Here is a 14,857-nt window from a genome sequence, read left to right as displayed (position 1 = left end):
CCCGGATTGATGCATCATGCTGATTACTTCAAAAAGTAATCATTCTCAATGAGAATGTTTCTCAGAAATCACCTACTTCCAAAAGCAGAGGTGTAATCTAGGTTGCAGTGTAGCCTACCACAAAGAGATGAAGAGATGAAGAGATTCTTTTCAAAGAGGTAGACAACAGTGTCCTGGGCACTTTTCATCTTTGCATCACGCTGAAAGATCAAGTAGAACTGTGTACTTATTTCAAAGACTGTGTGTCTCCTTGTATCAAATCTCTAGATTTTTTTTAAGTTGTCATTGCACCTTTAAAGTTCCTATAAATATCCAATATACATGTTGGTTCTTTGTCCAGAAACACCTAGAGATTCTGACTCTGGTCTCAGCATGTTCACTTATTACATTATTTTTTAAACTAGCAGTGGAAAAAAATGAATTAAAAATGAAAAGGTGATTGGTGGCTGGTAAAAAATAAACTTTTTTGGAATAACTCTAGCAACTCTCTAGCTCAGGCTTTTATTTATTTATTTATTTTTCTTCTTAAAGTTTCCATTGACAATACCCTTACTCTAAATCTTTTCTATGGCTCTAACAATCTGACTCAGAAATATGCATACTGTGTTATGTAGGAAATGGATTTTTAAATTGATTGTCATTGACAGGAGAGAGTATGTGCTTCAAACCCACCAGCCACTCCTCCAAAGGAAGGCTGGGCAATCTACCTCCGTAGTGATGCTGCCTAGGAAACCCAAGGAGGGGTCACTATGAGTCAGACCCAACTCCACAGCAGTGAGTTTGTTTTTTGGTTAAGGTGAAGTTCAGCATATGTTATCTCCCTGATTTGTTCTGAGGAGCTCTGGTGGTGTTGTGCCTAAGGCATTTGACTGCTAATCAGAAAGCTGGCAAGTCAAACCCATGAGTCACTCCTCAGAAGGGAGATTGGGTAATCTACTTCCATAGAGATACCACCTCCGAAACCCAAATAGTGGTCACAATGAGTTGAATCAACTCCACAGCAGTAAGTTAGGCTTTTGTTTATTTATTTATTTATTTTAATTTGTTCTGAGAGGAGTCCTGGTCATGCAGTGGCTAAGTACTTGGCTGTTAACCAGAAGCTTGGTGGTTCCAACCCACCAGCCACAAAGAGGGAGGAAGATGTAACACTCTTCTCTGGTGAAGATTCCAGTCTGGAAAATCTTACCTTTCATTCTTCAATACAATCATTCACTAATATCACTCTAATTAGTGAGGGAACTCTTCATTGAAATTATTAATGGACTGAACGTAAAATAAAATGAACACTTTTTTACTCAATCCTTATATAACTTTTGAAAATAGTTCTTTTGATTTTCTACTTTTTGGATTGTCTGAGCCCTTGGCCTTCATGATGTCATTGTTCGGTGTTTCCATTTTGGTGTTGGTGTGTGCTGTCGAGTTGACTCTAACTCACAACAATCCAATGCCCAACAGACGGAAACACCGCCTGACCCTGCACCATCCTCAAAACCCTTGCTATGTTTGAGTCTGTTGTTGGAGTGACTGTGTTAATCCATCTCATTGAGGGTCTTCCTCTTCGTTCCTCTACTTTACCAAGCATGATGTCCTTCTCCAGGGACAGGTTCCTCCAGATGACATTTTCAAAAGTAAGCAAGACAAATTCTCACTATCCTCTCTTTGAAGGATTGTCTGGTTATTCTTCCAAGACAGACTTGTTCGTTCTTCTGGCTGTTGCTGGTATATTCAATATTTCTTCAACACTATTTCAAATGATTCTTCCTCAATCTTTCTTACTCATTGTCCAGCTTTTGCATGCATATAAGGTGATTGAAAATACCACAGCTTGTGTCAGGAGAAACTTTGACATCAAGGAAAATAAAAACAAAAAACAGTACCTTTACTTTTGAAAACTTCAAAGAAGTCTTTTTGAACACTTCAAAGAAGTCTTTTGCAGCATATTTGCCCAATTTAATTTCTTTACTGATTCTTCCATGGACATTGATTGTGGATCCAAGCATAATGAAGCCCTTGACAACCTCAATCCTTTAGTTTATCAAAATGTTGCTTGTTGGTCTAGCTGTGAGGTTGATTTTTTATATTAAGGTGTACTCTATACAGAAGGTTGTAGTTTTTGATCTTCATCAGTAAGTGTTTCAAGTCCTCTTTCCTTTCAGAAACAAGGTTGTGTCATCTTCACATTTTCCCCTGTCAGATTGCTAATGAGTCTCTAATCCCAAGTCCAGTTCTTCTTCATAGACTCCAGCTTCTCGGATTATTTGCTCAGCATACAGATTGAATAAGCACATTGAAAGAATGCAATCCTGACATACACCTTTCCTGATTTTAAACCACATAGTATCCTTTTGTTCTGTTCAAATGACTACCTTTTGGCCTGTGTTCAGGCTCCTCATAAGCACAATTGAGTGTTCTGGAATTCCCATTCTTCACAATGTTATCCATAATGTTATGATCCACATAGTTCAATGCCTTTGCATAGTCAATAAAAAGCAAGTAAACATCTTTCTGTATTTTCTGCTTTCAGCCCAGATCTGACACTAGCAGTGATATCCCACCTTCCATGTCTGCTTCTGAATCTGGCTTCAATTTCTGATGGTTCCCTGTACATGTACTACTGCAATTGATTTTTAATTATCTTAAGCATAATTTTACTTGCATGTGATGTTAAGGATATTGTTTGATAATTTCTGCATGCCATTGAAACACCTTTCTTTGGAATAGGCATATTGGTTGTCCAGGTAGTTGTCTTCCAAATATTTTGTTGTAGACAAGTGAGCTCTTCAAGCATTGCATCTGTTCATTGAAACGTTTCAACTGGTATTCTAACAATTCCTAGATGCTTGCTTTTTACCCATGCCTTCAGTGAAGCTTGGACTTCTTCCTTCACTATCATCAGTTCTTGATCATGTGCTACCTTCTGAAATGGTTGAACGTCAACCAATTCTTTTTGGTACAATGATTCTCTGTATTCCTTCCATCTTCTTTTGATGCTTCCTGCTTCGGTCAATATTTTGTCCTTAGAAACCTTCAGCATAGCAACTTGAGGTTTTAATATTTTCTACAGTTCTTTCAGTTTGAGAAATGCTGAACAAGTTTTTCCCTTTTGATTTTCTAACTCCAGGATTTTGCACATTTCATTATAATGATTCATTTTATCTTCTTGAGTGTATGGTCAGTAACTGCAATCCCCCAGAATGGTCCATCTTATGTAGCCACACTTGTAACAACTACAAGTTATTTTCCCTTTCTATCCTTGTCACCTACTCCCCTGCTTCCCCTGTCAGGTATTACCTACCTTCCCTGTAACATATTAACCCATCTTTACTGAAAAAACAAAACAAAACTCAAGGCCATTGAGTTGGATCTGACTCATCACTACACCTCCTTGGGTTTCCAAGACAGTATCACTACAGAAGTAGATTGACCAATCTTTCTTCCGAGGAGTGGCTGCTGCATTTGAACTACCAGCCTTCTGGTTAGCAGTCAAATATGTTAGTCACTACACCACCAGAACTCCGAACCCATCTTTAGAATGTGTTAAGCCATACAGCTCGCTAACAGCTGCATCTTATCAGAGCACACACAGGTAGTGGTCATAAGGCACTGCCTGGGGACCCCTCCTGATCGGGCCCTGGAACCCCCATGTGTGAAGCCAGTCACATAGTCCTCCATTCCCAGTCACACAGCCTCCATCCCCAGTTCCTCAAACTCAGGTATAAGTATCTCCACAAAGTGAGAGGGGGTTAACTGTCATCTTAGATCCATTCCGGCCTGCTGTCATTGAACGCTGAATTCCTAGAAATGTTTGTAAGCCTGCTTTTTTATCTTTTAAATCCTTTCTTTCCCAATTCTCTTTGTTTCTGTTCTGAATAATAGTTCATATCTCTCCCTATGCCTCCAGGGAAGTTTTTTGTACTTTTGTTACCTACTCAGGAGGAAGTTTTAGCCTCCTTGGAAAGTTCATATAGCATTGAGCCACTCTGAAATTTTCTGTTCAGCTCTTCATCATTTCTTCTTTTTGCTTTAGCTACTCTATGTTCAAGAGCAAGTTTCAGAGTCTCTTCTGACATCCATTTTGGTCTTTTTAGTGTTTTTATTATTCCTTTTCAATTTCATTAACTGTCTCTGTTTTCTCTATATGTATCTTAAATGTGGATATCCCAGTATTTCTTTTCCAACCCTCTTTTCTTCTTATTCTCCTCCTAAGACCTATTATGCTCATGAATATCTCTATCTCAGAATATCTCCATGGTTCCAGACCCATATTTTTATGTGTTTACTAAATTTTCACATCCCACTTTGGTGCAGTGAATTACTTAGTATGGTTCTTCTAGTCATGATCTTTGTAACTCCCACCAGATGACTAGGCGTAACTATGCAATGTGAGATGTTTCTGGCACACCAAGGAGATTGGCAGAAAAACAGGGTCTCATTACCATCAAGACAGAAAGAGCAGCCAGGAGTGCAGCAGCAGGTCCTTGGACCCAAGATTCTTGCACTGAGCCTCCTTGGAAGAGAGATAGCAGGGAGATTGTGGCAGCAAAACCAAGAGACCAGCACAAAACAAAGTGTTGGGCCTGCTGGCCCATAGAGTGAGAAAGCTGAGTGTCTTTGGGCAGGAGGCTTGCTGTCAGAGTGAGGTGTACTTGTCAGCAGAGCTAAAAGAGTTCTTTCTGTAACATCGGCCCAAACAGGGCAGAGGCCAGGCTGCAGAGAAGCATGTCTGGGGCTTGCCTGAGAAGAAGTTGTCCTGAACAAAGAATTGTATCCTGAGCATTCCTGAACCTGATTGTAACATGTTGCTTCCTTAATGCTCAAGCAATTTCTTTAGAAGGATCGGCATAAAGTTGGTCCCAAATATCCAACTTTTCCAAACTGCTATACCACTCCATCATCTCTAACTATCTCTCACTCCTCACCCTCCCCAGTAGTCTCCCTCCTGTCTTAGGTTTCTGTAATTCACTGTAATGTCTTACAGAATTCATAAAATACCAAGAAAATGGCTCACATGGTGAGGGAAGCTGGGATGCTGGCAAGTCCCATGTCTGTGAGTAGGTCTGGAAGTTTCTTCACACTGACTCAACAGCACATAACAACAAAAACAACAACAAATGTCTACATGGAGAGTGTATCCAAGATCATATACAGGGTTGGCAGACAATGGGCCTCTCAGGGTGCAGAAGAGTATGAAGGGATGGACACTGGGAGGAGGTAACTATGGGGAGGAAGTGGGAGGGGAGCTGCTGCATTGTAAATTTTGGTCAATGACATGAGACAAAGTATATGTGAACTGTTGTATGAAAAGTGAATTTACTCTGTAAATCTTCACCCAAATCCTAATTAAAAAAAAAAAAATAAATGTAGTTACAGAGGCTGATGAACCCCAACTGGCTGGTCAAATGACCAGCTGTCTTCTCATATCCAGAGGTGAGATGAGGACTAATAACAAACCAAATGCAGGACCAGAGCAAGAGAGTGAAATTTTCCAGAACATGCACATATATAACCTCAAGGAAACTAAGGGTGGTAACTGGAGTCACACTCTCCAGCAAGGTGATACTCAAATATATCCCCCTCTAAACAAGCATGTTGTTGTTTTTAGGTGCCTTCGAGTCAGCTCTGACTCAAGCAACCCTATGTACAACAGAACAAAACAGGCATAGAGACTAGGATTTACAATGCATTACAAAATGTAGGACTGTGGCTAGAAGGGCCATATTAAGCAATTCACTGCACTGCAACTAATAAACCCCATAATCATGAGAACTGTCTGTGAGTTCCGTGTGGCCATTGCAATGAATTATCAAACACAGCAGAGAAGTAGAGTGCTGCATCACAACTGGTTAAAAACAAAAACAAAAAAGTTAGTGTCAGAACTGGTAAAAAAGTTGGAGGGTGGCAACATGTTTGAGCTCTACTGTAGAAAGTAGCCTTGTGCTGTTGATGCTAATGGTGATTCCCTCTCCCTTTGGTGATGTTAGAGGGAATCAAAGGGCACCCACATGTCTCATCCTTTTTGCACCCACGTCTGAACACAAATTGCCCAAAACAGATCACATAACCTTATCCTGCAAAACCTGTTACTACTTTCTTTTCACATCTAATGAAATGACATCATTATACTCACAGAAAGGAAAGTTCAAAACCCGTGAAACATTCTATATACTTCCTTCACATTTCCTCACCACTTCTTCAATTGGGTAACTAGGAAACCAGTATCCTCTTTCCTACATTTTCTTAAATCTTTCCTTTCTCCTCCATTCCTTCTTTTCAGTTGTCATTGATAAATGACTGTTGTTTCTTATTCTGATTTGCACTTCCCTGTAATTCATTCTTCACACTTTTCTAATAGAGATCTTCTCAAGCACTAGGTCATGTCACCTCTCTGCTTAAAATTCTGGAAACTTGCTGAATTACTTTGAGGGAGAGAGGAAAAAAAAAAGCTATTATGATTTTTTTTTGATGTAACAAATTGGCTCTTCTGTTTTATAGTATCTGAGCATAATATTTTATATTCCCTCATGCTGTTCCATAGGAGCTCTTGAAAGGATCATATTTTCTTACTGCTAGGCTGGCAGTTCAAACCCACAAGCCACTCCTTGGAAGGAAGGTTGGGCAATCTACTTCCATAGTGATACTGCCTTGGAAACCCAAGGAGGGGTCGCTATGAGTTGGATCTGACTCGATGGCAGTAAGTTTGGTTTTGGTTTTTTGGTTATAATTTCTTCAGCACATGCTCTTACTCCCTTGTCTACTTGGCTAATTCTTCTGCATTCTTCACCATTCAACTTAAGTGTCACCTCCCCAGGACCTTTATTAATGTCATTGTGTTATATAATGTTAATAATGCTCTTTATCTGGAGATTCGCAGTACTCTGTTCATGGCTGTTTGACATAACCTTTCACACGGTTTTATCTTTGCTTTATCTATACCCTTAATTATTTGCTTAAGGTAGGATCTGTCATTTTAATCTTTGCACCCCTAGTGTCTAGTGGAATGCCTGACTCACAATGTTTGATGATTGAGTTAGTATTTAATTAAGTAATTAATTAGTGCTTAATCTTAACCCTGGTATCATTAGCAACTGGACATAACTTCAAAAGTATTCTTTTTCCTGGTCTCTATCTGATGCTGTAATCTGATCCCACACAAAAATAAGCTAACAATTGCTCCATCATGTCTCTGAAATAATAGTTCATCAAATTATCAAAAAGGCTTTCCATTTGTTATAATTAAATTAAATTTATTATAATTCTTACCTATTATTCCTGGCTTTGCTCCTTGGGGAATCACAAGACAATTCAATTTTCTTCTGCATGAAATCCCTTCATGCATATGACATCACTTTTATCCTACTTGAAACTTTTTTTTTCAAAGCTTTGCTTCCCAAATTTCTTAAGCTTCATATTTTAAGACTTTACTGTTATTAGTACCTCCATTTTCTGTATTTTTTATAGTTTGTTAACCTCCAAAATTTGATGCAAATTTGATATGACAATGACCATAGTAAATGTATTTGAATGTAATAAATAAAGTGCAAATATTAATTCTGAATTCTAAAAAATGTGGGATTGGTAATGGAGTTATGTGAACTTTCCATGTTGTGTGGTGGGAAAACATTTGAATGGATATTAGCCTATAATTGCCAATTCAAATTAGACTAAGGGACATTAGCTAAAGAGATAATGTTAAAATAAATGTTTTACACAGCAATATAAGAATCTCTGGTAATGCAGTGGTTAAAGCATTCAACAAATAGGCAAAAGGTTGGTGGTTAGAATCCACCAGCATTCTGTGGGAGAAAGATGAGTCAGTCTGCTTCTGTAAAGATTTACAGCTTTGGAAAGCTTATGGGGCAGTTTTACTCTGTCCTACAGGGCCATTATGAGTCAGAATCAACTTGACGGCAGTGGGTTTGGTTGGTTTAGTGCAAATACTGTAATTTGTTTCCTTTTAAAATGACAGCATAAACCTAAACCTTCAGTTTAAAGATTGCAGGTCATTTATTTAAGAGAATTTCGAACAAAATTTAGTAGATACAACTAATCTCTATCAAGATGTGATCAGGGATCAATGGTCATGTCATATTTTCTCTTATATTTTGTTAGAAGTCTAAAATAGCATAAATAATACTGCATGTGCTAGGATTCTATTATTTATGCATCATATTGACTAATGGGAGCTCTGGTAGTATAGTGTCTGAGGCATTTGACTGCTAATCAGAAGGCTGGCAGTTCAAACCCACCAGCCACGCCTCAGAAGGAAGGTTGGACAATCTATTTCCGTAGTGATACCACCTTGGAAACCCAAGGAGGAGTCGCTATGAGTCAAGTTGTGTTCGCATTGTGTTATTGACTAATAGGAGAAATAGCTGCGAGAAGGTATCAAATTGTGTTGTACAGTTCAAATTCAAGCACTTCCATTGCTGGCAGCTAACTAAAAGGTTTTCTTGAAGAAAGCATCTACAAAATGGATTAAAAAACAACAAACAACAACTGATAAAAAATTTCACTGAAACTTGATGTAAGAGATGGTTGACTTAATAGCTGTACCAAGTCTATGAGATAAAAGATAAAATAAAACTTACGGCCTACCAAAGTATGGACATCTAATAGACTCTTTATTAAACTGGGAACTCAAAAGGCTACATTTGCAGAAATATATATTATATGTATGATATGAAAAGTTCAGTGTTACATTTATGTAGTTTTCATTGTTATATATCCATGATTATATATATATATATATATATATATATACTCGTACATAAGGAGCTCTGGTGGGTAAGGCATTTGGCTGATAACCAGGTCAGCAGTTCAATCCCACCAACTGCTCCATGGGGGGAACATAAGGCAATCTACTTCTATAAAGGTTTATGGCCTTGGAAACTCAATGGGGAGTCACTATAAGTCAGAATTGACATTATTTGGAGGAAGAGGGGCTTAATACCCATATATATTCACATACATAGAAACTATTGTTATTATATTCTTATGAACATTTATTTTTAATTTTTATTTCTTCATCAACCCTTGGGTTGTTTAATATTATGTCTCTAAATTTCTAAATACTAGGGTTTTCCCAGTTTTATGCTTGTTTTCAATCCAACTAAATTAGATTTGAAGGATATAATGAGTTCTTGGAATCAGAATCAACTTGATTTCAATGGGTTTGGTTTTGATTTAATGAGTTGAAATTTGGTAAGACTTGTCTATGGTCAAATATTAAATTATTCTTCTAACAAATATTCCAAGTGTGCTTGAAAAATGATACCCTTCCCAGTTTTTGTGAAAATTTGTCTTTATTAGATGCAGTATGATAATTATTTTCCAAATATAATTTTTTTATCATACTATTTTTGTTTTGTTTTGTTTTGCCTGTTTTATCTGTCAGACATTAAAAGAGAGGGGATAAAATTTATCACTTTGGTGCTAGACTTGTTTATCCTTGTAGTTCCCTTACTCTTCCTCTACTTTTTTCATTCTTCTTGTCCTATACATCAGAATTACAGTGTATTTATTTGCAAGGAGCTCTAGTGGTGCATTGGTTAAAGCATTTGACTGCTAACCCAAAGGTTGGTGATTGGAACCCACTAACCAGCCACTCTGGGAGAAAGATGAGGTAGTTTACTTCTATAAAGATTTATTGCCTTTGAAACCCATGGAGAAGTTTTACTCTGTCCTATGGCTCACTATGAGTTGGAAGAAACTCATAGTGGGTTTGACTTATTGTGGTATGGAAAGGCAGTAGGTCTGATTTTGTTACATTTTTTATGCAAATTTATTTTTGCTTTAATATTTTATTCATGTACAGTTTACATACCATATAATTGGCTCTTTTTAAGTTATAGTTCAATGATTTTTAGTATATTTACAGACTTATGAAAGCCTCATTGTAACCTGTGGACATTTTTATCTCCCAAAGAAAACCTTGTACCCATTAGCAGTCACTTCTCACTTCCCCAAGGCCTAGGAAACCATTAATCTATTATTTTTCTCTACATACTTGCCTATTCAAATCTAGATGTTTCATCTAATTAGAATCATGCAATGTGTAGTTATTTGTAATTAACTTATTGACATAGTGTAATATTTTTAAGATTAAGGTTCATCTATGATGCAGCATCCACATGCTACATCATAGATGAACCTGTATTCCTTTTTATTACTGAATAATATTCCATTGTATAGATATAGCATAGTTTATCTGTTCATCAGTTGATAGTGATGTCAGTTGTTTCCATTTTGTGACTATTATGAATGATAATTTTATGAATATTTTTGTGCAAGTTTTGTTTGGACATATATTTTCATTTCTGTCCTACTTGAATCTTCCCTGTGGATAAGGCTGGGTGATGGTAGAAAATGGTATAATTAGCTGACTTCCACCACCACTCAGCATAAGTTTTCTGCAACACAGAATAGGCGAGGTGGGACCTGCTGATGTTCACCTACTGCTGAGTTCACCCAAAGTAGCAATTCCATGCTGGGTAGCCAAGAGATAAAGGAGCTATCACCACTCATCTGCTGAGACCACCAGAAGAACTCCTTCAAACACAGAGCTGTGAAGGAATGGGTGTATCCCTTAGCTCAAGTGCCATGATCTTCCTTTTCTTACAGAGTTCCAAAGACTTTGTTATAAGTCCTTTGAGCAATTTGTAGAGATTTTGAATTCATCTTTTTGCTGATTTTAAACACTTTAATAAATGTCTCTTTCAGGGAGAGATTTCTCAGAGTACCTCACACCACCATTCAAGAAGTCTCACCTCTGACTACTAATTTATTTTGCATTTTATATTTCTCTGTATATATCTTTTTCTTTTCAAGTCTTACTCATGATTTACTGAGCACATGTTTTTCCTTTATTTCTCTCATTCACAAGTTCGTTTCTTTGCTTGTTTGTTTGTTTTCTTTACCATCTTTGAAGTTATTCTTTCTGTACCCATGTTATGGATGGGAGCTCTGGTAGCTTAGTGTCTAAGGCATTAGACTGCTAACCAGAAGGCTGGCAGTTCCAACCCACCAGCCACTCCTCGGAAGGAAGATGGGGCAATCTAGTTCTGTAGTGATATTGCCTCGGAAACCCAAGGAGGTGTTGCTATGAGTTGGGTCCAACTGGATGGCACATAACAACAACAACAACATGTTATGGATTGAATTGTGTCCTCAAAAAAATATGTGTTGTGAATTCTAACCCCTATATGTGGACAGAACAAATCTTTCTTGGAAGTACAGTCTGAATGTTCCTTAGAAGCAAGAATGGCAATAATTCATTGTATGTCCTTAGGGCATGTTATTGTGAAGGACCAGTCCCTAGAGAAGGGCATCATACTTGGTAGAGGGTCAGCAGGAAAGAGGAAGTTTCTCAAGAAGATGGATTGCCACAGTGGCTACAACAATGGGCTCAAACAGCAATAATTGTGAGAATGGAGCAGGACTGGTCAGTGTTTTGCTCTGTTGGATCTAGAGTTGCTATGAGTCAAAACTGGCTCTAGGGCACCTAACAACAACAAGATACATGTGGATGTAATCCCATTTGGAAATAAGACTTTCTCTGTTATGTTAATAAGGCCATATAAATGTATGGTGTGTTATAAGCCAATGACATTTGAGATATAAATCTGACAGCAGATTCAGACAGAGAGAAGGAAACACTCATGTAAGAAAGATAGACACCGCATAAAGATCACCAAGGAACCCAGGGACAGAAGTTCAAAAGAGATGCAGATTTTCCCCCAGAGTGGGGAAGGAGAGACTTCCCCTGAGCCATAACTCTGGATTCAGACTTCTTGTCTCCTGAATTGTGAGAAAATAAATTTTTGTTTGTTAAAGTCACTCACTTGTGATATTTCTGTTAAATCAGCACTGGGTAACTAAAATTCCTTTTTTTGTTGTTGTTGATTTGTGGTTGTTTTTTTTTTTGGAGGGTGTTTTATTTAATAAAGTCATAAATTAATTATTATGCTTAGATCTTCTCAAATAATTCAAAGACCTTAAATGTTTTAATTCAACAGCTCCCCTTCTTTCTTATATGACACTGTTGATCAGTATTTCCAGTCTGTCTTGGAGTTTTTTAATCCCACAAAGTACATACTATTATTCTGCTTACTATAGTGTATTAGGAGCTCTGGTAGCATAGTGCCTAAGGCACTTGACTGCTAACCAGAAGGCTGGCGGTTCAAACCCACCAGCCACTCCTCGGAAGGAAGGTTGGGCATTCCTTACTTCTGTAGTGATACTGCCTCGAAACCCAAGGAGGGGTCGCTATGAGTCGGGGCGACTCCATGGCAAATAACAACAACAACAACATAGTGTATTGGTGTTTAAATTTGCCCTCAGATTTACTGGTATCTTACTCACCACTCATTCTTACATTTTTATGTTGTTGTTGTTGTTATGTGTCGGCGAGTTGGACCCGACTCATAGCGACCCTTCCTTGGATTTCCGAGGCAGTATCACTATGGAAGTAGATTGCCCCATAGGATTATTTTATTTCTAAAATCATTCTCTCCAATGTTAAAATCTCTACATTAAAGACATTGTCTTTCTTTCACCCTTGTACTTGAAAAGTTCTATTATTAGGTATAAAAATCTGAGAATTAGTTTTCTTAGTTTGTTGAACAAATCATTCAGTTTCTTCTACCTTCCATTTTACTTTTGAGAATTCAGAATAGCCTATTTGCCATAGCTTTGTAGGTGATTTGAATTTGAGAGAAACCAAAACCAAACTCATTGCTGTCCAGTCAGAGCCAACTCATAGCGACCCCTCCTTAGGTTTCCAAGGCGGTATCACCAGTAGATTGCCTGATCTTCCTTCTGAGGAGTGGCTGGTGGATTTGAACTGCCAGCCTTCTGGTTAGCAGTCAAATGCCTTAGGCACTATGCCACCAGACTGCCCTGATTTTGAGAAGCAGGGTATTTTCTGCTACTTCTAAGATTATTATTATTATTATTATTATTATTTTGCCTTTGGTGTTCTGAAGGTTCACAAAGAATTGTCTGGATACAATTAAAAAAAAAAAAAACCTATCCTTTGTGGTAATCAATATGTGCTCTGTAAATTCTTGGCCATCTCTTAAAATTTTTCTGTGCTTCCCATTTTCCTATATTCTTTATGTTCTTAACTTCTATGCTGTATTTTCTGTATGTATATTTATGCTGCATGCCAAATACTTCATTTTACTCTACAGCTCAGTTGCTTTTGTAGTCAGGGGATTTTCTCTGGAGAAAATGGTTCTGGACCATACTGCAAGAATTTTCAAACCAAAAGACATTGGAAGTGGATTCGACAGTGGTTTATTTTACCTGTAGTAGCAGAAAACCTCAAATTTATCAGTGGCTGAAACATTTGCTTCTTTCTTATTTAAAACTCCAGAGGCACCTTATCCAAGGTTGGTAAATTGACTTTATTCCTCAGGAACATAGAACTTTCCAGTTCACTGGTGTACCACATCTTGCATGTTTCCTATATCATATGGCCCAAGCTGACATCTGTGTTCCAAGAGACAGAATGGGGGAAGGATCAAAAACAAGTTACAAAAGATTTGTGCCAGCTATCTATTCAAGAATATTTTAAGAAGCTGTCTAGAATTATATTCTGTTGGCCCAAACTTAGTCTCATGGGCAAAGTATATAATTTGGAAAAGGTATAATTTATGTACAATAAGGGGAATATTTGTGTTGGTGTTTCTAGTACAATCCACAGTACCAGGCACAGAGTAGGTACTCAAGAAATATTTGTTAATTACAATAAGGAATAAATTGATTATTAATAACCATACCTGTCTTCTATATTGATTAAATTGGGATCAGAATTATTTGAAAAAAAAAAAAAATCCTAAAATGAAACAAAACCATAAGGTTTTAAATGCAAAAGAATATGTTCTCAAAAAACTAATGCAGCTTTGGGCTCCCTCTGGTGTCTTCATGACTGTTTCCTAGAGATTTCATGAAAATATTTTGGCAGCGGTTTGTTGGTTTCACATTGGCACACTGTAGATATCAGGAAGACATTTCAGGAAGAAATAAATGTCTTCCAATGCTCTAAACTGCTTTGTCTCCAGGCAGCTTTCCCTTGATTAAAATTTGGTTAGGAGCAGCAAGTGAGTGACAGTGTTTCCTTCAAGACAGTTAAACAGCAGGCTTCTAGCTACTAGCAAAGTAGTAAGTATTAAAGTGAATAACAATCAGCTTTATAAGCACTACCCTGAGGGTATTTTAACACTCATCAAATTTAAATTCAGGGACAGGAGCCTTTTTTTTTTTTTTTTTTATAAATGTCAGATGCCATACTATCATTAGCCTATGCCAAAGTAAGTGCAACCTTACATTATGTTTCTCCATGCCTCTCTACAAAGTTACCAATAATATAATCACAGAAATGTCTTAAACTTATACTTTATTTTCCCCCCAAACCCTGCTGAGGACACTTAGAAGTCTTACTTAGAATCATTCATACATATTCCCAGCTACTAGTATTTCTATACTCATCTGAATTCTTCTCCCTATGTGAAATTCTATATATTGAATGTCTTATAAAAGTCTACAGCAATTTAAATTGGAACAAAGTAAAAATCAGATGCAATCATTTGGGAAAAGTTTTGAATCACTAAAGGATTTTCTGTTACAATATGCCTAACTGCAATCGGACTGCTATTTTTAATCAGAGAAAAACTGATTTGGGTTAGTATGGTCAGGGTAGCAATGCCTAGCAAGATAGTTAGTATCAAGTTTATTCCAATTCTTGGCAACTCCACCAGCCAACAAAAAGAACATGGTAGTTACTAAAACCAAAAAACCAAACTCACTGCCTTGAGTCTGATCTGACTCATAGAGACTCCTCCTTAGGTTTCTGAGG

Source organism: Orycteropus afer, unplaced genomic scaffold (genome assembly GCF_000298275.1).
Source record: "Orycteropus afer afer isolate SDZICR_OR568_19922 unplaced genomic scaffold, OryAfe1.0 scaffold00349, whole genome shotgun sequence".
NCBI lineage: Eukaryota > Metazoa > Chordata > Mammalia > Tubulidentata > Orycteropodidae > Orycteropus > Orycteropus afer.
Note: the sequence above shows the minus strand (reverse complement) of the source record.